General features: G+C 49.2%; 1 protein-coding gene across 3 annotated transcripts in view; it reads right to left on the reverse strand.

The window, feature by feature from the left end:
* Window positions 1-20,436, reverse strand: part of LOC115481363 (coiled-coil domain-containing protein 166-like) — a 59,022-nt gene extending 38,586 nt beyond the window's left edge. Inside the window, exons 1-2 of one of the 3 annotated variants that reach the window (XR_003943959.1) lie at window positions 20,350-20,436; window positions 12,393-14,002 (exon numbers count right to left, since the gene is read on the reverse strand). The gene's annotated coding sequence lies outside the window, so the exon portion shown is untranslated. Of the gene's footprint in view, window positions 1-12,392; window positions 14,003-19,762; window positions 19,911-20,349 lie in introns of those variants that run through there. The other 2 variants (XR_003943958.1, XM_030220442.1) reach the window with 2 other exon arrangements.
* Window positions 20,437-22,143: the final 1,707 nt, after the last annotated feature.

Below are 22,143 nucleotides of genomic sequence, written 5' to 3' on the forward strand. Positions count from 1 at the left end.
AAGGGGCAGCCACGGCAGTGTCACAAGTGCGGGTCGTTTAGACATTTTAGTATGTCATGCCCGGTTGTGCAGTGTGGAAAGTGCGGGTCTAAGGAGCATCCCACGGAGTCCTGTATGTCTATTCGGTGCAACCTGTGTGGGGGTCTGGGGCATGCATTTCGAGCCTGCCCTTGGGCCTCCCATAATGGGGGTGAGGAGGAGATAGATAGGGATGGTTCAGGTCAGGGGGAGGGGGGAGGGGAAGCAGACCATGATCAGGTTCCCGGGGCGGGGGGGAAAGGGTCCAGGGAAGGACAGGGACAGGTAGAGGGGGGGGCTTGGGGGAGGGTCGGAAGCGGCAGGAAGGGGAGGATGAGGGCTGGACGCGGGTGTCCAAGAAACAGCGAAGAGGAAAGGGGGGAAGGGGGGTGGGAATGGGGATAGAAGTAGGGAATAGATTCAGGGGTTTGGAAGAGGAGGGAGGGGTTGAGGAACTGGCTGGTGAGGAGGTAGAGGATGGGGGTAGCCGGCAGGACGGGTTGGGAGGTAGGGGAGAAGGAGTGAGGGGAACAGCGGGTAAGAGGAAAGAGAAACGGGGGGGGAGGGTTTTGAGGGACAAAAAGGGGGGAAGGGTAGGGGGGGAGGTGGGTGGATCGGGGGAGGTGACAGCTGATGCAGGGAGGGCGGGAGAGGAAAGGAAGGTAAGAAAGGATGTAGTAATGCAGGCCCGTGAGGGGAGGGAGGAAGGGTCGGAGGCGGGATTGATGGGAAGGGTGGAAGAAGAGGAGGTAGTAGGGGTGGAAGAGGGAGGAGAGGAGGGGGGCAGGTCGGTTGATGATCCCCAGGGAGGGAGGGAGGTGGGTGAAGACAAAAAGAAGATAGGGAGGAAGAAAGCAAGGGTGGGGGAAGGGATGTTTAAGCTAGGGGTCCGGGATTGGGCGGAGGAGGAAGAAGAGGGTGGAGGGGAAGGGACCACGGATGATGGTGTGGAGAGAAGGGAAGGCAGCCAGGAAGGCGGGGGGTGTGGTAGCGAGGACTGATGGCGGGACTGCTATTGGTGTTCGCCACACTTAATGTGGCTAGTGTCGCCTCCCAGAGGGCAAGAAGCTTGGCATTTGATGGCCTCTCTGCTGTGGAGGCGGACTGTTTCCTCCTCCAGGAGACCCGGTTGCAGACGCTGGAGGACATCCGGCGGGCAAAGAGGGCCTGGAGATGGGGACCCTCTATCTGGGGTCTGGCCGGGGAGAGGTATGGGGGGATAGGCATCCTCTTTAAAACCAATAAAGTAGAGATTCAGAGGGTGGTGGAGCTGGGTATTGGTAGGTGTTTGGTGTTGGACGTAATATTGCGGGGGGTGGCCTTGCGGGTGATTAATGTGTATGGACCGCAAAGCAAACAGGGAAGGTCTGCATTGTTCAACAAAATTAAGCCTTACCTATACACTTCAAGGCAGTTGGTGTGGGGAGGAGACTTCAACACTATCTTACGGAAAGAGGATAGTGGGGGGCGGGCACCACAAGTACGTTATGATGGGGTTCGACTAGCGGGGATTATGAAAGGAGCAGGGCTGGTGGATGTACATATTGCACTTGGTGGTGGGAATCAGGGTTTCACCTTTTCACGGGGCACCTGTAGGAGCAGAATTGACCGGTTTATAGTTCGGGAAGGGGCATGTAGGCAGGCACCTAGGGTGGTGGAAGTAGATTTCTCTGACCACAGGATGGTGATGATAGAGTTGGGGGGAGGGGGGGCGTGCAAGCTAGGGAAAGGGTTGTGGAGATTGAATCTCAAATGGTTGAAGGAGGGGGTGTTGCACCAGGAGTACCTGGAATTCCTAGCAGACCAGGTGTCCATTCAGGGTGTCTTCCCTTCCCTCAGGGACTGGTGGGAAGTACTGAAACACCGCACCAGAGGGTTTTTTCTCCGTCAGGCAAGGCGGGAGGGAAGGGAGGCCACCCGGTTGGGGATCGCCCTGAGAAAGCGACGGGATAATCTAATTTCCCGGGGGGGGAGGAAGGAGGATATTGAGGTACTGCAGCAGGAGGTTGAAAGAGTACAGTACAACCGCTACTCTTCCCTCGTCTACGAGCGGGACTTCGGGAAGCTGCTTGGTCCGGACCCGTATGACTGCTGCAAGGAACGAAGGGAGAGGAGGGTGGTGGTGGGGTTTAGGGATGAGGGGGGGGGTGCTCCAAGAATCCAGGGAAGGTATTTTGCGGGTGGTGGGGACGCATTTTGGGCGGGTTTTCTCGGACCTACAGTTGGGGACAGAGGCCATGGGAAGACATATTGAGGGGACCCCGGGGGTGGGTAACTGGGGGCCCCATCTTCAGGTCTTAACGCAGCCGTGGACGCTGGGTGAGGTGGAGGAGGCCATTGGGGCCTTGCGGCGCAGAACAGCGCCGGGGCCGGATGGACTTCCGGCGGAGTTTTACCAACAGTTCAGGGACCAGCTGGCGCCGCTCTTGCTGGAACTCTGGGAGGAGGCGCGAACAGGAGGATCCTTGCCGGAGTCTATGGGAGGATCAGCATTGGTCCTCCTTAGCAAAGGCAAGGACCCTCAAGACGTGGCGAACTGGCGACCAATAGCACTATTGAACAGCGACCGGAAGATCTTCGCCCACATGCTTCATGCTCGCATGAGGAAGGTCTCCGGTGAAGTGCTAGCAGTCCCGCAGAGGTGTGGGGTCCCAGGAAGGGGGGTGCTGGAGGCAGTAGCCTGGGTGAGGGAGGGCTTGGAACATAGCCGGGTGGGAGATGGTAGGTTGGTCGTGGCCTTGGACCAGGACAAGGCTTTCGACCGAGTGCAGTGGGAGTTCTTGTGGAAGGTCCTGGATCACTATGGCTTCCCGGGGGAGTGGATTGCACAACTGCAACTGTTGTATGCTGGGGCGCGATTTTTTCCCCTGGTGAATGGATGGAGGGGGGCGGAGGTGGGGGTCACGGCAGGGGTACGGCAGGGGTGCCCATTGAGCCCCCTGCTGTACGCTTTTGCCATAGATCCCCTGGTGCGGAGGCTAGGAGGAGGGGGGGAGGGAGGGCTCAGAGGGGTAGAGGTTGGCAAAGGGAACGTATTGAGAGTCATCGCTTATGCAGACGATGTCACCGTTTGGGTGGCAGACCAGAGGGAGGGGAGGATGCTGCGGGAGACCCTTGAAGAATATTCCAAGGCATCGGGGTCACGGGTAAACCTGGGTAAGTGTACTAGCTTGTGGGTGGGTCCAGAGGAACGGCGATTTAACCTAGGGGGCGGGTTTCCTGCAGGGATTGAAAGAATGCGGGTGTTGGGAGTGTATTTTGGGGGGGGGGGATTACGGGCGGGAGAGTTGGGAGCAAAAGATATCGGAGGCAAGGGAAAAGGTGGATCGTTGGAAGGGGTGGCGGATGTCCATGGCAGACAGGGTCCGGTTGTTGAAGACCCAGATAGTCCCCATGTTTCTCTTCTTGAGTTACATCTGCCTTTTGCCGGAATGCTGTTTCACTTCATTGTACAGCGTGTTTTTTCAACTTTTGTGGGGCAACAGGATGAACCCGGTAAAACGCAATATTACTTACCGGTCGCGGGAGGAAGGGGGGGTGGGGATGGTAAACCCTGTCTTGCTATTCTCCTCCCTGTTCATCCAGTTTAACCTTGGGCGGGGGGGAGGGTCGGAGGCCCCAGGGTGGGCACAAAGTGTTGTGCAGTGGTGGGAGGGATTTTGGGGCCCTTGGTGGGGAGGGGGGAAGGTGGGGAGGTTGCGGAAGGGTTTCCCAGAGGGGGTAGGCTACTACAAATCCTTAGTAAAGCTGGTCCGGTTGTGGGACATTACATGGGAGGAAATAAGGGCGGGGCAGAGGGAGAGCTGGGTGGAGCGGGTTCGCTCCCAGCATTTCTCATCTCCCCTGACTCTTAGGGATGCTTCAGGGCCTGTGCTGAGGCAGGGCCTGGGCTTTATTTCATCTAGACGACTCCCGAACAAGTACAGGGACATTGCCTGGCTGTCCCTTCACGGTAAATTATATGTTAGGGCAAATATGCACCGAAGCATGCAGGACCGAAACTGCCCGAGGGGGGAGTGTGCTGGTCAGCTGGAGACGATGGACCACTTCCTTATGGAGTGTCCATTCTCCAGAGCAGTTTGTGGAAGAGTGGCCGCCTTGTTGGCCATCCCCAGCTTCACGTCCTACACCTATGCAGACTGGGTGTACGGGAGGCAGCAGGGGACGGGGCGGCTGGAGCCAGGTACCGCCTTCCTCATATCAGTGATTATCAGGTACTGCCTGTGGGTGGCCCGATGCGGGGTGTCTATGCGCCAGGAGTGCAGGTCGGCTGAGCAGGTTTCCTGGGACGTTGTCCGAGCCGTCCAGGAATTGGCACGCTGGGAAAAGGTGGAGGGGGGGTACTTAATTTTGGGGTTTGGTGGAAGCATGTACGCTTGAAGTTGATTTGAATGTATGGTGTGGGGGGGATTTGGGGGGGGGACGGGTTTTATCGGGTTTGTATTTTTTGTATAAAAGTGTAGTGGGGCTGGTTTTACAACGGCATGATGTAATGTCTTGAATATTGGTTTTTCCGTTTTATTTAATAAAGGAATTCTCCAAGCATCCACCACCCTTTCCAGGGACCTGCATACTGCTGTCAGGGTGCTGGGTATGACATTTGAGGCTGGCATACAGGCTGGCAAAAAAGGTTTCTATTTTAATAATTTTAGTGTGGGAGGGGGTTGGCGATCACTGGGGGAGTAAGGGGAGGTCATCCCCCATTCCCTCCGGTGGTCATCTGGTCAGTTGGGGCACCTTTTTGCGGCTTGGTCGTGAAAATAAAAGGACCAAGTAAACCCGGCGAAATACTGCTTATCGCCGGGTTTTATTTTTCCATTATCCGCGAAAGCCGGCCATCTGGTAGCCACGCCCAAGCCTGCCCATGTCCCGCCTTCGCTTCGCCGCCAACACGCCCCTTTGAACTTTCGCTGGCAAGGCAAAGGGAAAGCAGCGAAGCTATCACAAATGTAGCTTTCGATTATACGCTTTTCGCCGCTTTTGCGAAATCGCCGGCCATATCCCGATTTGTGTCGGGAAATAGCTGGCGATTACTTTCGATTATAAGCTGGTTAGTGTTACAGAAGAATCTTTGGTAACATGATAATGATAAGACATGATAGTAGTATTACAAGCAGATATTATAAGACAGTTCTGAATATGTGTGGAGGAGTTATGTATATTCACATTGGTTGATCTTTGTGGTAAGCCTTGTTAAAGAGATGGGTCTTCAGTAGTTTGCAGAAGTTCATTAGTTCGTAGATTATTTTTAAGTTGCGCGGCAGTGCGTTCCATAACTGTGTGCTTAAATAGGTAAAGGTTGACACGTGCATTAATTTGTATTTTAGACCTTTGCAGTTAAGGTAGTGCAGATCAAGGAATGTGCAGGATGATCTTTTGGCATTCCTGGGTGGTAAGTCTATAAGGTCTGACATGCAGGCTGGTGCATCTCTGTGAATGATTTTGTGAACTAGGGAGCAAATTTTGAACGTGATGCGTTCTTTAAGTGGGAGCCAGTGTAGTTTTTCTCGTAGGGGTTTAGCACTTTTGTATTTTGTTTTGCCGAATATGTCTAGCTGCGGTGTTCTGGGCTGTCTGAAGTTTCTTGATTATTTGCTCTTTGCAGCTGGCGTAGAGTGCGTTGCAGTAGTCTAGATGACTAAGCACCATTGATTGTACCAGGTTACGGAAAACGGTCCTTGGGAAGAACGGTCTTACTCTTTTTAATTTCCACATTGAGTGGAACATCTTCTTAGTTGTATTTTTCACGTGGCTTTCGAGTGTTAGGTGTCGATCAATGGTAACTCCAAGAATTTTCAGGGTGTCCGAAATTGGAAGGTTCAGATTTGGTGTGTTAATGGTTGTGAATTTGTTCTTATGTTGAGAGGTGAGTATTAGGCATTGAGGTTTTTCTGCATTAAGTTTCAGTCAAAAAGCATCCGCCCATGAATGCATAATATAGAGACTTTGGTTGATGTCGTTGGAAATTTCCTTTAGCTCTTGTTTAAATGGGATGTAGATCGTTATGTCGTCTGCATATATGTATGGGTTGACGTTTTGTTTTGATAATAGTTTGGCCAAGGGTATCATCATATAGTAGTAGTAGTAGGTTGAAGAGGGTCGGCGAGAGGGGGGATCCTTGTGGGACTCCACATTCAGGTATCCATGTGGCTGAAGTAGTTGAGTTAGATGTCACTTGGTATGATCGTGTGGTTAGGAATCCCTTGAACCAGTTGAGAACTTTACCTCCAATTCCGAAGTACTCAAGGATATGTAGTAGTATTCCATGATCAACCATGTCGAAAGCGCTTGACATGTCAAATTGTAGAAGTAGTATGTTCTTTCCTGTTGCAATCGTTTGTTTGAATTTAGTCATGAGGGTAACTAGTACTGTTTCAGTACTGTGGTTAGAGCGAAATCCTGACTGGGAGTCATGGAGTATTGAGAATCAAACATATAAATGGCAAGTGACCGTACTCACTTGCAAATGCGCACTTCAGTCCGAACGCTGAGAGTCCAAGCCACGCCTCCATGGGCGTGGAAATCGGAGGAGGAGGAAGCAGGGAGGGAAGGAGGGGGCGGAACTCAGGGAAACACCCACAGCCGCACAAGGATACCGTCGCTACCGCTCCCTCCCCCCGAGGTCCCCACTACCACTCCCCCCCGGAGTCGCCGCCCCCACTTCACCCGGCCCGGGACCTCTCTTCGCTATTGAACTTACAGCGCCGAAACCACAGCAGCTCAGCTCCCGTCTGCCTTCCTTTCCTGCCTGTGTCTCGCCCTCGCTGACGTTACATCACACGAAGGTGGGACACAGGCAGGGAAGGAAGGCCGACAGGAGCTGATCTGTGTGTTGCGGTTTCGGCGCTGTAAATTCTGTGGCGAAGAGAGGGCCCTGCTGGGTGGAGGGGGGGCAGCTGCGGCGACTCTGGGGGGGGGGGAGCGGTATCGGTGACCTCGGGGGGGGGGGGGAAGAGCAGGAGAAATGCTGGATATGGGAGGTCACAGAAGGAGGGCGGCCTTGGAGCTGGCTGGGAGGAAGGGTCGGAGGGGGGCAGTGGAGCTGGGAGGGAGGAGGAGGGGCCTTCGAACTGGGAGGGAGTGCGGGGGGGGGGGGTCCTTGGAGCTGGGAGGGAGGGACAGAGGGCCTTGCAGCTGGCAGGGAAGGAGGGAGGATTCTGGACATGGGAGGTCAGGAGGGGGGCCTGGGAGGGATGGACAGAAGGGGGCCTTTGAGCTGGATGGGAGGGAGGGATGGAATGGGGCCCTTGGAGCTGGGAGGGAATGGGGCCTTGGAACTGGGAGGGCAGGGGGCCTTGGAGCTGGGAGGGAGGGACGGAGGGGGGCCTTGCAGCTGGCAGGGAAGGAGGGAGGGCATGGGGCCTTGCAGCGGTGAGGGGAGGGGGGAGGAGGCCTTGGAAAAAACACATCCCAATACTCGCCCGTTTTGACGGGCTTAACAGCTAGTTTGTTTAAATAGTTTGTGAGTTGTTTGGTCACCAACCCTTCCGTTAGTTTGGTTATTAAGGGAATGGATGCTACTGGCCTGTAGTTGGTTAGTTCACTGGCACTTTTTTTTGCGTCTTTGGGTATGGGGGTGAGTAAAATGTTTCCTTTCTCCTTCGGGAAGAGTCCATTTTGTAGCATATAGTTTAAGTGTTTCATTATGTCTGTTATAAATTGTTGAGGAGCAGATGTCATAAGGTTGTTTGGACATATATCTAGTTTGCAATGAGATTTGGCAAATCTTTTGAGCGTTTGGGAGATGATATCCTCTGATAGTGTCTCGAAGTTGGTCCAGGTTCTGTCTGCTGGGTAAATATCAGGGTCTGGGTCTAGACAGTCAAGGAGTTAAGCATAGTCGGTGGTACTGACAGGTATCTTGAGTCGAAGTTGTACAATTTTCTTGTTGAAGTATCTTGCGAGATTGTCTGCTCCTGGTGCATCTTTACTGTTGGTTGTGATTGGTGTAATATCTGTTTGTTCACGAGTTGGAAGAGTTTGTGTGTGTCCTTGTAGTTTGGTCCAATTACCGTTTTGTAATATAATCTTTTAGTTTGTCTTATGGTATATCTGTATTTTCTTTGAAGTTGTTTCCAGGCATTAAGTGTGGGTTCATCTTTCTTTTTATTCCATGCTCATTCTAACCTTCTGACTTGTGTTTTAATGGCAGGACCCCCTCTAAAGGGCAAACACTTCTCCTTATCTCCTTCCAATCTCCTCCCCCTGCCACTCTTCAGTCCCAGGGAACTCTCTCTCTGCATTTTATTTCCAAACTATTCCCTTTGAGCTAGGCTTCCTCCCATGCAGGGACCTCCCAGTCACTGCCCAGGGAACTTACTCTTCTAGTAATCCCCAATCTAACAGGGAATTACACACACACACATATTTAAGATTTCCCTTTGAAAATTTGTGGCTGGAATGCAGAAATCCACTGTGTGAGCCAGGGGCATAGCCAGACTTCGGCGGGAGGGGGTTCCAGAGCCCTACCTCTGTACGTTGTACGTGCAGGACGTCAGAAACAGAAGGAAGACTTTTGCGGAAAGAAAAGGATCTCGGCTGGCGGGGGTTGGGGTCCCCCGCCAGCAAAGGCAGACGACGGCGACGGCAGGAGGAGGGTCGAGAGGGTCATCAGCGGGGGGTCCAGGGCCAAATCTACGGGGGCCCAGCCCCCCCAGGCCCCACGTAGCTATGCCACCGGTGTGAGCACTAACAAGGGGATGATCAAAATCAAACGCTGGCGCTAGAGGCTGTTAGCGCCATACTAGTACCAGCGTTTGCTACCTCCCAATGATGAGTCCCCGCGTAAAACAATGCGCTCGAGGGCTCTGAATGCAAAAGCAGGGCTAAACGTATTCATCCCCAATGATCAGCGACCAGCACGCCAAAGATTGGGTTGCTGGCCGCGGCAAACGCTATGCCAGCTCCGAGCTGGCGTTACGGTTTGCAGGTCATTGGGGAGGAATGGTGAGCCCTGTCCAGCATGTATTTGCATGCTAGCAGGCCCCCATTCCCCCCAACAAAGCAAACCTGAAGACCCCCCCAACGACAGGGGACTGTAGGTCCAGGGGACCTCCGGTCACCCCCCAGGTTCAGGGAGGGCTGGAGATCCAGTGGGTCTCCAGCTCCCCCTAACTCCGCTCAACATTTCCAAACAGTCCCTGGTGGCCCAGTGGGTGACCAACCCCAACCCCCCCCCCCCCCCGAGCGACAGGGGGCAGGTCCGCTGGTCCCCCCCAGGTTCAGGGAGGGCTGGAGATCCGGTGGGTCTCCAGCCCCCCTAACCCCCCCCCCCCCCAGCAAAGGCTCCCTGCTGGTCCAGTGATCAATCCGCCCCCTCCCTACCTACCCCCTACCTTGTGGGTTGGAGAAGGGATGTAGCCTGCCTCCCTCCTCTTCCTTCAATGCCACAAAATGGTGGCGCCCAGCCCTGCCCAGTGTATCCTGGGATGTGCTAGGTGGGGCTACACACCATATAAGGGAGCCTGGGGGGGACCGGAGGTCCAGCGGACCTCCAGCCCGTCACTGGGGGGGGGGGGGCTGGAGACCTACCGGATCTCCAGCCCTCCCTGAACCTGGGTGGGGGGGAGGACCGGAGGTCCGCCAGACCTCCAGCCCCCGTTGCTCGGGGCAGGGGTAGTTGGGGCCTGGTGGTCCCATGGACCTCCAGCCCCTGTGTTTGACAGGTTTGGGCTTTTGACAGACCTGTCAAACAAGTGTGGGAGGATTGTGCGCGTGCGCATGCTCAGGCACATGAACAGAGATAATTGCGTGCTTAAATTTGCATGCAATTATCTCTGATCATAGGTCTAATAACGCCCTGCGCTGTTCCAGTGCTATTTTTGGAGCGCTGTTTGGAACAGCGCAGGGTTTTGATCATCTGCTTGTAAGTGGAGGGAATTTTTCAGGCTGGGTAATTTACCTGCTAATTATTTAGCTACCTGAGCAAATTATCCTAATATTGACTTTTTCTCTGTCTATCCCCTTCCAGAGGCTTCACAGAAAACTAAATACTTTCTTTTAAGTTTGAAGCCTTTTGACACCAAAAACTTCTAAATTTAAGCCTTGGTTCCATCACTCTTGGAGCAGTCCATCCTTGATATGAATGGTTTGTACCAAAGACAATGGAGGATGTAAATGACTTGCTTATGTAACCTGGGTCTCACCTGTGCGCTAGCTCCGGCCGCGGGCCACAAAAAAAAAACATCCTTACACAAACTTCTCTCAGGCAGCTCTTACCACACACCTCATTTCCAGTCTACTTACAGTCATGCCAGGGTGGGTCAATGATCCGGAATAGTGATCCAGGGGTTTGGGAGATCCTTTTTCCAGTTCCAGGTTCCATTTCTTCAGTCCAGGAACCACACTGCATTCTGAAGGATTTACTAACAAACTCAACTTTATTGTAACTTCTGCAACAGGAAGTTTGCAACTACAATGATTCTTCACTTCAGTCACTATTATAAACTCTTATTTAAATCAATCTCATACTTCTGCCGTTCCAGGGGGAACACCTATACCACTTTCTTCTCAGGTATATGTACAGAGGATTCTTTTCTTTTGGTCAGGGTTATTCACACAGACCTGCCAAGTCTTCCGCCGAACAGCCTCCTTTTCCAGTGACAGCAGGAAATGCCTTCATCAAACATCATCTCCTGCTGCTGCTGGTCTCGTGGCAGCAGGAGATGATGTTTTATGAAGGCGTCTCCTGCTGTCGCTGGAAAGGGAGGCTACTTCTGGTGCTCCTGGTTGCAAATTGCATGGCAGCACGGACCTATGAGTGGTTCTGGGTGGAGTTATAGGTAGGCTGGGCCTAGCTATGGGCAGGTCCTAAATCTCCTGCTCAGAACGCTGACCCCCTTGGCACTTGGATTACACTAAGCATTCCTGGTTCTCAGCCCACTATTCTAACAACTAGGTCACTGCAGCTAAAGCATGGATTTGCACAAACTCCATGTTCTCTCCCAAAGTGCTACAAGGCCCTGCAGTTTAAACCACACTGCTTTTGTTAATACAAAATTCAAACAGATCCTTCTAGCAATTAAAAACAGTAAAAAAAAAAACTACTTTGGAAGAGGTAAAGAGTAATGGGATTTGACATCCTGCCTTTCTGTGGTATAACCAAAGCAGTTTACATGTATATTATATGCAGCTACTTTCTCTGTTTCTAGTGGGCTCACAATCTAAGTTTTTGTACCTGAGGCAACGGAGGGTTAAAGTGACTTGCCCAGAGTCACAAGGAGCAGCAGTGTGAATTACATTTAGATCCCTAGGATCTTGGGCCACTGTAGTAACCATTAGGCTATTGTGTGGTACATGAAGCCATGAAGGAAGATTGGGGGAGGGGGGATAAATGAGCTCAAAAGCTCCAGCTGAAGGTTATTTATATAAGTTATACTTAACGCTGCCAACTGGATCCAGATTTGCAGGACAGGGTTGATCCTGTCTTGGGTTTACTCCATTGAATGCAGGGACTTGTAGTTCTGACTTCCCCAGTGCATTCCCTAAGAGAAACAAGACTGCAAGTCCCAGCATGCACTCGGGGAAACCCAGGACAGGATCAACCCTGTCTTGCGATTCTGGATCCAGTTGGCAGCCTTTGATACAGGAGCAATTAAATTTATCTTCAAGAAATCCCACAACCCCACAATCTTTGCATTACTGCAATTCTTGTGCACAGTACATGACAGTTCTGAGGTTGACAGTATAACTATTTTTGGGGGTTTTCCCTAGACAACGGCATGAAACGACATTCACAGAAGGAAAACGTTGGTACCAGTAGTTGTCAGTTGCAGTATGTTTGTCTCTTTCTGAGGTGCATGGAAAATAATAAACCTTATTCATGAAAATGTTATTGTTTTTTATTTATTTTTTGACTATGTGCTGGATACACAAGCCTCAAGAGGTAGTGGTTGCTGATGAGGGTTGTGGTTTCATTCATGGTGTTCAGCATGTTTGTCTAGGGCAGGGATTTTCAACCCAGTTGCTCAGGGCACACCTAGAGGGCCATAATCGAATGGGGCGCCCATGTTTTCATGACAGCGTCCTCGCAGGATGGCCCCGCGAAGAGGTGGGGAAACCCGTATTATTGAAACAAGATGGAAGTCCATCTTTCATTTCGATAATACGGTCAGGGACGCCCAAATCTCAACATTTAGGTCGACCTTAGAGATGGTCATCCCCGGTTTTCAGCCATAATGGAAACCGAGGACCCCCATCTCAAAAACGACCAAATGCAAGCCCTTTGGTCGTGGGAGGAGCCAGAATTCATAGTGCACTGGTCCCCCTGACATGCCAGGACACAAACCAGCCACTGCAGTGGACTTCAGAAATTGCTCCCAGGTGCATAGCTCCCTTACCTTGGGTGCTGAGCCCCCCAAAACCCACTCCCCACAACTGTACACCACTACCATAGCCCTTAGGGATGAAGGGGGGCACCTAGATGTGGGTACAGTGGGTTTCGAGTGGGTTTTCGACTTCTGTACCCCATCCGCAGGCCCCCATTTGTAAACCAAGATGGATAAAAACAAGTGGCTCCCAATTCCTCCCCCCACTTAATATTACAGCATGAGAAGCAGAGATTCAACCTGTAGAATGTTAGAAAGAAAAAAAGAAAAACATACAGTGTTTAAAAAAAACCCCAGCCTCCGTCAAAAAGGTTGCAGTCGTAATACTGAGAGTCTCAAGAGTCATTGGGATATGCTTGGCCTCTCTCATTCCAACTGATCCTCAAGGCCTGGGCCGCATCATAATAATGGAAAGTGCTGTTATGATGCAACCGAAGCTTAGCCGGATACAACAAACTGAAACATACTTGCAACTGGTGTAAACGGCTACAAAGCGGGGAAAACTGTTTCCGCTGAAGAGAGACTTTGGAAGAATAATCCTGAAAACATAAGATCTTATGTCCTTCATAATCCAGGGTTTTACCACTTCAAAGAGCAGCCAATATCTCCATTTTATGATGATAATGAAGCAGTCTAATAATGACTGTCCTGGGGCGTTCCATAGTTGAGCGTTTGGGGCCCAGCCGATGTGCTCGTTCTATACGCAAAGGGCCAGCCGTTTTTGATGTTGCAAGGATCTCGGGAACCATGCTTCCAAGAAGCCACGCAATTCTATGTCAAGTTCAGACCTTCTCCTTTAATGATACAGTGGACTGGAGAGTTGCATAAAGATACAAGAGCACTTGTTCTACACCTCCCAGAACATGCCTGATGATCCACCTATGAAGAAGTATAAGTACTGGGCATTATGGTGTGTTAGAAAAGACAGTGAGCACAGTTTTGCCCTTTGTGCTATTTATTTACATTCCGAATGACTGCCTCAAAGGCAACTGGCATTGTCCACAGTCCAGTAACGTTTAACTGTACACCCTTCCATTTTCTTTAGTTTGGGTCAGGTTCCCCTTTTCGTGACCTTCCTGATCTCCTGAGATTTGAAGCTGGTTCAGATGGCAAAACACTGGTTGCTGAGATTGGGTTCACTACACCGGCTTGGGATTCTCCTTCCTGATGTATGGAGGCTGTTAATGTCTGCATTATGGTTGTGGTCTGGATCCTAAGTGCAGCGGTCTGTTCATTAATAGCCTCTGTTAATGTGGTAAAACCCTGGGCCACGGCCGCAGAAAGATTCTCCATTGCAAGGGTGTTTGCATCAACAGACTGCTGGAGATGCAACATTTGCTCCTGAAGACTCACTATGTCATTACGAGTTGTCTCCATATGTGATTGGAGCAGATGTTGCATCCCTATCTGCCTCTCAGCAACAGCTGGTCTCTGTCTTTCATGCGAGGCCACCACATCCTCCTCTGGCCCACTTTGTGGGTTCTTCAGGTTAGGGCATCGTTCAGTAGGTGAGGGATCTGGGACTTCATTTTCCATCTGTTCTCCTGGTGTTGCCTCGTCCTCTGTACTAGAGGTATCCTGCTTTGCTTTTGGTGGTGGTCTGTGAGCTGGTAGGATCCCAGATGTCTCTCAAGCGGGCATATTCTCCTGGCCGGGTCCTAAAGGTAAAATGACACACACCAGCTGACATGAGTTTCTGATCACATCTTTGTTGTTCAGACCTTAAGTACCATTCTTTTTCACAATGTATTGTATGTAAGTTAGGACAAATATATTTGATGTGGTCCTGGACATCACTGAAAATCTGCCAAGCATGCTCTCTATAGGGCCTTTGTATTCTGATCTCATTTGGTCATAACCTTTGATGCATAGGCTGAAGGACTTTGCTGCCCAGATTATCACTGTGAAGGAATCTGTGTTCCTTTCCCTCAGATGGTTTCTCAGTTCTTATATATAGCATCTGCTCTGTTGTTGATCCTCAGGCAAAGGGATACAAGAGGATGATACAGCAACACAGTATGTGGTTTAACATCTACTACTGTTTTCCATTAATAAGTTATAAAATAACACTCCTGGTCTTTTACTCTGCTCTCCCTTTAAACACTCCTGGCTTTGTTTCACTATTGTTGAAACCTCTGGATTGGGATTCTCTAAAGGTCCTGTTTAATAGTATCCTTCAAGAATACCAGTAACTCCACTTCAAACCATATGCTCTTATTATTATTATTAGCATTTGTATAGCGCTACCAGACGCACGCAGCGCTGAACACCCGACACAAAGAGACAGTCCCTACTCAAAAGAGCTTACAATCTAAATAATACAGATAGACAAGACAAATACGGGTGGTGAAAACTAATGGGTAATGAAGTAATAGGTGATGAAGAGTAAAGGGTGAGAAGGAAGGAAGGGACAAGGGGAGGGCAATTGAGTAGTAGCTAGGAGCCAAAAGCAGCAGTGAAAAGGTGGGTTTTCAGCACAGATTTGAAAACAGGTAGAGATGGAGCTAGACGTATAGGTTCAGGAAGTCTATTCCAGGCATAAGGTGCGGCTCTTGAGCAACTGTCTCCTCCCCACCCCAATTCCAGTTTTAAAAAGGAGATAGAGCAGCTTTTAATGTTAGCTCAGGCAGCCTGGTTCCATGCTGGTTAAGGTGGAGCTCATCCTTTTGGAATAGGCTTTCCCTTCCTCACAATGTTGCCCCAGTTCCTATCAAATCTAAATCCCTCCTCCCTGCACCATCATCTCAATCACACATTGACACTTTGGAGCTCTGCCTGCCTCTTTTGAGTCCTGCATGTGCAGTAGGGAGAATTTCCCAAACTTGATTTATTCCAGTTAATACTTTGCTGTCTGGACATTTTTGGTCCCATTACTTTCGTGTCTCTTCTGCTAACTCTTTCCAGTACGGATCTTTCCCTTTTAGGTCTTTCTTCCCTTTCTTACTTTTCTGCCTCAGTTTCCAAATCAAATTTCTCTCTCTTTCTCACCTCCAATCCTCTACTTTTTTTTTTTTTGGGGGGGGGGGGGGGGGGTTGTATTTTAATTGAATACTCTTCACACAAGTACATAAGTATTGCCGTACTGGGACATACCAAAGGTCCATCAAGCCCAGCATCCTGTTTCCAACAGTGGCTAATCCAGGTCAAAAATACTTGGCAAGATCCCAAAAAAGTACAAAACATTTTATGCTGCTTAGCCCAGAAATAAGCAGTGGATTTTCCCCAAGTCCATTTTAATAATGCTCTATGGACTTTTCCCTTAGGAAGCCGTCCAAACCTTTTTGTAAATCCCACTAAGCTAACTTCCTTTACCACATTCTCTGGCAATGAATTCCAGAGTTTAATTACACGTTGAGTGAACAAAAATATTCTCTGGTTCATTTTAAATTTACTACTTTGTAGCTTCATTGAATGCCCCCTAGTCCTAGTATTTTTGGAAAAATTAAACAGACGCTTCACGTCTACCCTTTCCACTCCACTCATTATTTTATATCTCTCTATCATATCTCCCCTCAGCCGTCTTTTCTCCAAGCTGAAGAGCCCTAGCCACTTTAGCCTTTCCTCATAGGGAAGTCGTCCTTCTCTGCACCTTTTCTAATTCCACTGTGGAACTCATTTTCAAAACAGAAAAATGTCCAAAAAGTGGCATAAATCTGCATTTGGACGTTTTTCTCACAAAAATGTCCCAACTGGTATTTTCAAAACCAATTTTTAGACATTTTTCTATGAAGTCCTTCAGAAGTGCGTTCAAATCACAAGGGGGCTTGTTAAAGGCGGGATGTGGGCACCTTATGCCTGGAATAAACTTCCTGAGCCTGTACATCTAGCTCCATCTCTACCTGTCTTCAAATCTATGCTGAAAACCCACCTTTTCACTGCTGCTTTTGCCTCCTAGCCACTACTCATTTGCCTCCCCCCCCCCCCCCGTTCCTTCTCACCCAGTACTTCCCTCGCCCTTAATTGTCTTGTCTGTCTGTATTATTTTTAGATTGTAAGCTCTTTTGAGCAGGGATTGTCTCTCTGTGTCAGGTGTTCAGCGCTGCATGCTTCTGGTAGCGCTATACAAATGCTAATAATAATAATCTGGGCGTTCCTAACACTCGGACGTTTTTCAGCCATAATGGAACAAAACAAAACCGTTCAGGACTAAAACTAAGATGTTGTGAGCTAGACCTGTTTTTATAGTGAAAAAGGCACAAAAGGGTGCCATAAATGACCAGATGGCCACTGCAGGGAATCATGGGTGACTTCCCAATACCCCCCCCCCAGTGGTCAATGACCCCTTACCACCCCCACAAATGTGAATACAAATATAATTTAGAAGCCGCTATGACAGCCTCAGATGTTAGAGCCAGGTCTATTAGAGCAGCATTCAGGTCCCTAGAGTAGTATAGTGGTCAGTGCAGTGCACCATGGAGTGGGGGACTCTGGTCCCTATCTCCCTCTACCTGTCCAATATGTGGTGGAAACTACGAGCCCTCCAAAACTCACCAGAAACCCACTGTACCCACATATAGGTGCTCCCTTCACCCATAAGGGCTATTGTGTACAGCTGTGGGCAGTGGGTTTTGGGAAGCTCAGCAGACAAGATGCAATGGTGAGATGTATACCTGTGAGCATGTTTTTGAAGTCCACTAGGGTGCCCCATTTATCTCCTGGGATGTCTGGGAGACCAGTCTAGTAAAAATGCTGGTCCTTCCTACAACCTAATGGCTTGATTTTCGATGTTTTTCACTTGGACATTTTTGTTCTGAAAATGGACCAAAAAACAAAATGTCCAAAGCACAAAACCTTATTTGAAACAGTATTTTTGAAAACAAAAGATAGACGTTTTCTTTTTGGAAAATAAACTTCTTTTTTATTCAGATTTTGGACATTTTTGCAAAACGTCTAAAGTCGGACTTAGATGTCATATCGAAAATGCCCCTCCACATCTTTTTTTGAGATGCAGTGACCAGAATTGAACACAATATTCGAGGTGTAGTCACACAATGGAGCGATACAAAGGCATTATAACGTCCTCATTTTTGTTTTCCGTCCCTTTCCTAATACCTAACATTCTATTTGCTTTCTTAGCCGCTGCAGCACACTGAGCAGAAAGTTTCAACGTATCATCAACGACGACACCTAGATTCCTTTCTCGGTCGGTGACTCCTTACGTGGAACCTTGCATTACGTAGCTATAATTCGGGTTCCTCTTTCCCACATGCATCACTTTGCACTTGCTCACATTAAACATCATCTGTCATTTAGATGCCCAGTCTCATAAGGTCCTCTTGTAACTTTTCACAATCCTCTTGCGATTAACAACTTTGAATAACTTTGTGTCGTCAATAAATTTAATTACCTCACTAATTACTCCCATTCTAGGTCATTTATAAATATGTTAAAAAGAACAGTCCCAGCACAGACCCCTGGGGAACCCCACTAACTACCCTTCTCCATTGAGAATACTGACCATTTAACTCTACTCTCTGTTTTCTATCTTTCAACCTGTTTTAAATCCACAATAGGACACTACCTCCTATCCCATGACTCTCCAATTTCCTCTGGAGTCTTTCATCAAACGCCTTTTGAAAATCCAGATACACAATATTAACCAGCTCACCTTTATCCACATGTTTGTTCACCCCTTCAAAGAAATGTAATAGATTGGTGAGGCACGATTTTCCTTCACTAAATCCATGTTGGCTTTGTCTCATTAATCCATGCTTTTGGATATGCTCTGATTTTGATCTTTATAATACTCTCTACCATTTTGCATGGCACCGACGTCAGGCTCACTGGTCTATAATTTCCCGGATCTCCTCTGGAACCTTTTTGAAAAATCGGCGTTACATTGGCCACCCTCCAATCTTCTGGTACCACACTCGATTTTAAAGATAAATTATATATTACTAACAATAGTTCTGCAAGTTCATTTTTCAATTCTATCAGTACTCTGGGATGGCTACCGTCCGGTCCAGGAGATTTGCTACTCTTCAATTTGTCAAATTGCCCCATTACATCTTCCAGGTTTATAGAGATTTCATTCAGTTTATCCGACTCGTCAGCTTTGAATACCATTTCTGGCACCAGTATCTCTCCCAAATCTTCCTTGGTGATGACCGAAGCAAAGAATTTATTTAATCTCTCCGCTATGGCTTTGTCTTCCCTGATTGCCCCTGTTACCCCTCGGGGTTCATTTAGCGGTCCACCCGATTCTTTAAGTGGGTGCTAAGGGGAGCCGGTGAGACTGTGCTAGTTATTATGTGGATTACCTGGACGCCATTTCCAGCTTGCCCTGGTGAGGGTTCTTCACCTTGGGCATACAAGTGCGTCCTTTCCATGGCACGTGCACATTGGTGTGTGCCTGAGGGAGAATGACCAAAGGGGTATGTTCTGCCCCTTTGGAGCCACTGAGGAGTGGGTCATTCTCCTCCTCTCTAGGGCAAAGCGATAGGGAATGAAAGACAAGCCGGGACCTATGGTTCAGCATGTTTGAGCAACAATGCCAGTTTTACTACCTTTACCAGTGAGCTTGCGTTCTTCACCTGACGCCTCCCTATCATCTGAGGTCCTATCCCACCCCCACAACCTGCTTCTTTTTGTGGGATGGAAGGCGCTTTAAAAGGACAGGATGCCATGGACTTTGCCACGGTGGGGAGTTCCACCTCCTAATTCTTAAATTCTGGGAAATGATACCTTAATTTGGGCAGTCTGATCAATCAAGTATTTTTTCATGGAGAGGGTGGTGGATGCTTGGAATGCCCTCCCGCGGGAGGTGGTGGAGATGAAACGGTAACGGAATTCAAACATGCGTGGGATATGCATAAAGGAATCCTGTGCAGCAGGAATGGATCCTCAGAAGCTTAGCCAAAATTGGGTGGCGGAGCAGGTGGGGGAAGAGAGGTTGGTGGTTGGGAGGCGAGGATAGTGGAGGGCAGACATACGGTCCATGCCAGAGCCGGTGATGGGAGGTGGGACTGGTGGTTGGGAGGCGGGAAATACTGCTGGGCAGACTTGTACGGTCTGTGCCCTGAAAAAGGCAAGTACAAATCAAGGTAAGGTGTACACATGAGTTTATCTTGTTGGGCAGACTGGATGGACCATGCAGGTCTTTTTCTGCCGTCATCTACTATGTTACTATGTTACTTTAACTGCTTCCTATTCTGTTTCTTCTACTATTTCCTCTTGTGGGGCCAATCAGCAGGAAGTTTTACTAAAAGACTTGGTTGTTAGCGATCACTAGAATGGAGAAAACTCTACCCTTGATTGTGCAGCATCTATCACTCTTTCTCTCTTCCCTCCAGGTCATGCATCTCCCTTTCCTCTCTCTTTCTCTCCCCTCCTTTCCTCTCTCTCCCTTCCCCCTCCCTCTGACATTGACTTGTTTTATTTCAGAATTTACTTTTTCGCCCTAATTCTTCCCGCCCTACCTTGTCGTGACCTGTAGAGGTCGCAAATAACAGCACCAACTACTACCGGTCCCGGTCCTGGAACGCATTTCGTTCCCTCGCCCCACCCCGGAAACAGGAAGTTACGTCAGAAGGAGGGGGAAGCGTCAGAGCTGCGTGCGCGCAAGCACTGACCATACCAACGCATGAACGCAGTGCGTGCTCGCGAGTTGTACACACACAGACTAGTCTAGTCTATGAGGTAGAGCAAGAGGGCAGAGAGGTGTAGGTGGTATATAGAGAGGGGAGCTGAGAGCGCTACACGTGTCTTCATTATCTCAGGCAACGTTTCGTCCTGCCTGACCGGCGCTCAGGAGAGGAAGGAGAGGAGACTGTTCGGTTGAGAGCCCTGAGTGCCTCACACACCAGAGCTGTGTCAGTGCCACCCAAGGAGGTTAGATAAAACTTACAGGAGACTTCAGGCATATTTTCAAAGCACCTTAGTCTTCCAAAGTTCCATAGATTTCTATGGAACTTTGGAAGGCTAAGTGCAGGGCCGGTCCAACCCAGTAAGCGAGGTAAGCATGGCAGGAGGGCACCGCCATGCCATGTTGACCCTCGCCGCTTACCTCATCTCCCGGACCCCGACAGCAGCCCTGCCTTCGGTTTCCTGCTCCGGTACCCGTGCCGCCCTAGGGCATTTAAATCTTGTATTTAAATTTACCACCGACGTCGCAGCAGCTGCGCAGCATCAGTGAAAGCGCTGCTGCCCGACATCTCTAGCTTTCCCTTCGCTCGTTCGTTCCCTTCTCAGTGTCCCACCCTCGCAAGGAAATGAAGTCGGAAGAAGGCGGGACACTGAGGGAACGAACGAGCAAAGGGAAGGCTGGGAGACGGCAGCAGCGTTTTCACTGATGCTGCGCAGCTGCTGCGACGTCGGAGGTGAATTTAAACACAAGATTTAAACCAGAGAAGAGGGCAGGCAGGTGGGACATGGGAGCAGGAGGGCAGGGGAGAGAGGAGCATTGATCGATGGACATGGATGGGAGGGCAGGACCCAGGGAGACAGGAGAAATTGCTGGACATGGAGGGGAGGGAGGAAAATTGCTGGATATGGATGGAGGAGGGAAGGGGAGAGAGGAGCATCCATGGATAGAAGGGCAGGGCCCAGGGAGAGACGAGAAATTGCTGGATATGGAGGGGGGGAGGAGGAGAATTGTTGGATATGGATGGATGGAGGAGGGAAGGTGAGAGACGAGCATCGGTGGACAAGGATGGACATGGATGGGAGGGCAGGGCCCAGGGAGAGACGAGAAATTGCTGGACATGGAGGGGAGGGCAGGGGAGAAAGAGGAGAATTATTGGATATGGATGGAAGGGCGGCAGCCGAGGAGAGAAGAATTGCTGGATATGGATGGATGGAGGGGAGGGCAGGGAGAGAATTGTTGGACATGGAGGGAAGGGAAGACAGGTGTAATATTTTCAATGATGCCATGGCAAGTAAAAGGGGTGTGACTACTGTAGGGGTGGAGCCATAGTGATCCCGCCCCTGGATGGGTAGGGGCGCCGACTAATAGGCTGCAGGAGGGCGCCAGAAACCCTAGGACCGGGCCTGGCTAAGTGCTTTGAAAATGAGCCCCTATAATGATTGGCAAGGTGAGCTTATCTAGTCTACTGTAAGCTGAAGCCAGTAGACAGAGCTTGCTGCGGTTTTTAGTACACCCCAAACAATAGCAAACACTTTTGAAAACAATAGCAAAAGATTATTAGAAATAAGGGACTGCCTATGTGTGGTCCATCTTTAACAAGTCTAAGCTGTTTCAGTTGGATAGGCAGTGCCTTAAACGGTGGAGGAGAAAAGATTTGTTTTTAACTTATTGTACAGCTTTTTAATTTATTTGAGAGCTTTCCATATAAATATCATGAAATACAAATTGAATATCACTAAAACAGCTTAAAAAATTATTGTAGCTGGTAGCAAAAGCAGTAATAAAGTGTTATGTGCTCATTTTTCTACACTGTTCTATACATACAGATGGCAAAAATTTCAGTGAGGATATTTCTTTCCTGATGGGTTCATCTTAAATGTAATCTGCCTTGGGAAGCATGGTGTTATAAAGATTGGAATATATTGAAATGTAAATGGAAGTAAAATTAAACTCTCATTGGGGCACGCAGAATCACATTTTCAACAGTTTTATAGAATTTGACATGTTAGATACACAAATGGATTTCTGTTTGAACATGTTTCAGGGGCAAGTGGGTTTTATAAGTCAAAATAAAAATATTTTGTTTCATGCAGATCTCTTTTGTTTAAACATAACTAATGGGCTATAAGCCCTAATGCAGTCCATTGGTTTTCTTTTATTTTGTTCTTGTGATAACTTATACTGTGCCAGAACTGAAACTTCTACTCTTTATGT

This window comes from Microcaecilia unicolor, chromosome 1 (assembly GCF_901765095.1).
Source record: "Microcaecilia unicolor chromosome 1, aMicUni1.1, whole genome shotgun sequence".
In the NCBI taxonomy this organism is placed as follows: Eukaryota; Metazoa; Chordata; class Amphibia; order Gymnophiona; family Siphonopidae; genus Microcaecilia; species Microcaecilia unicolor.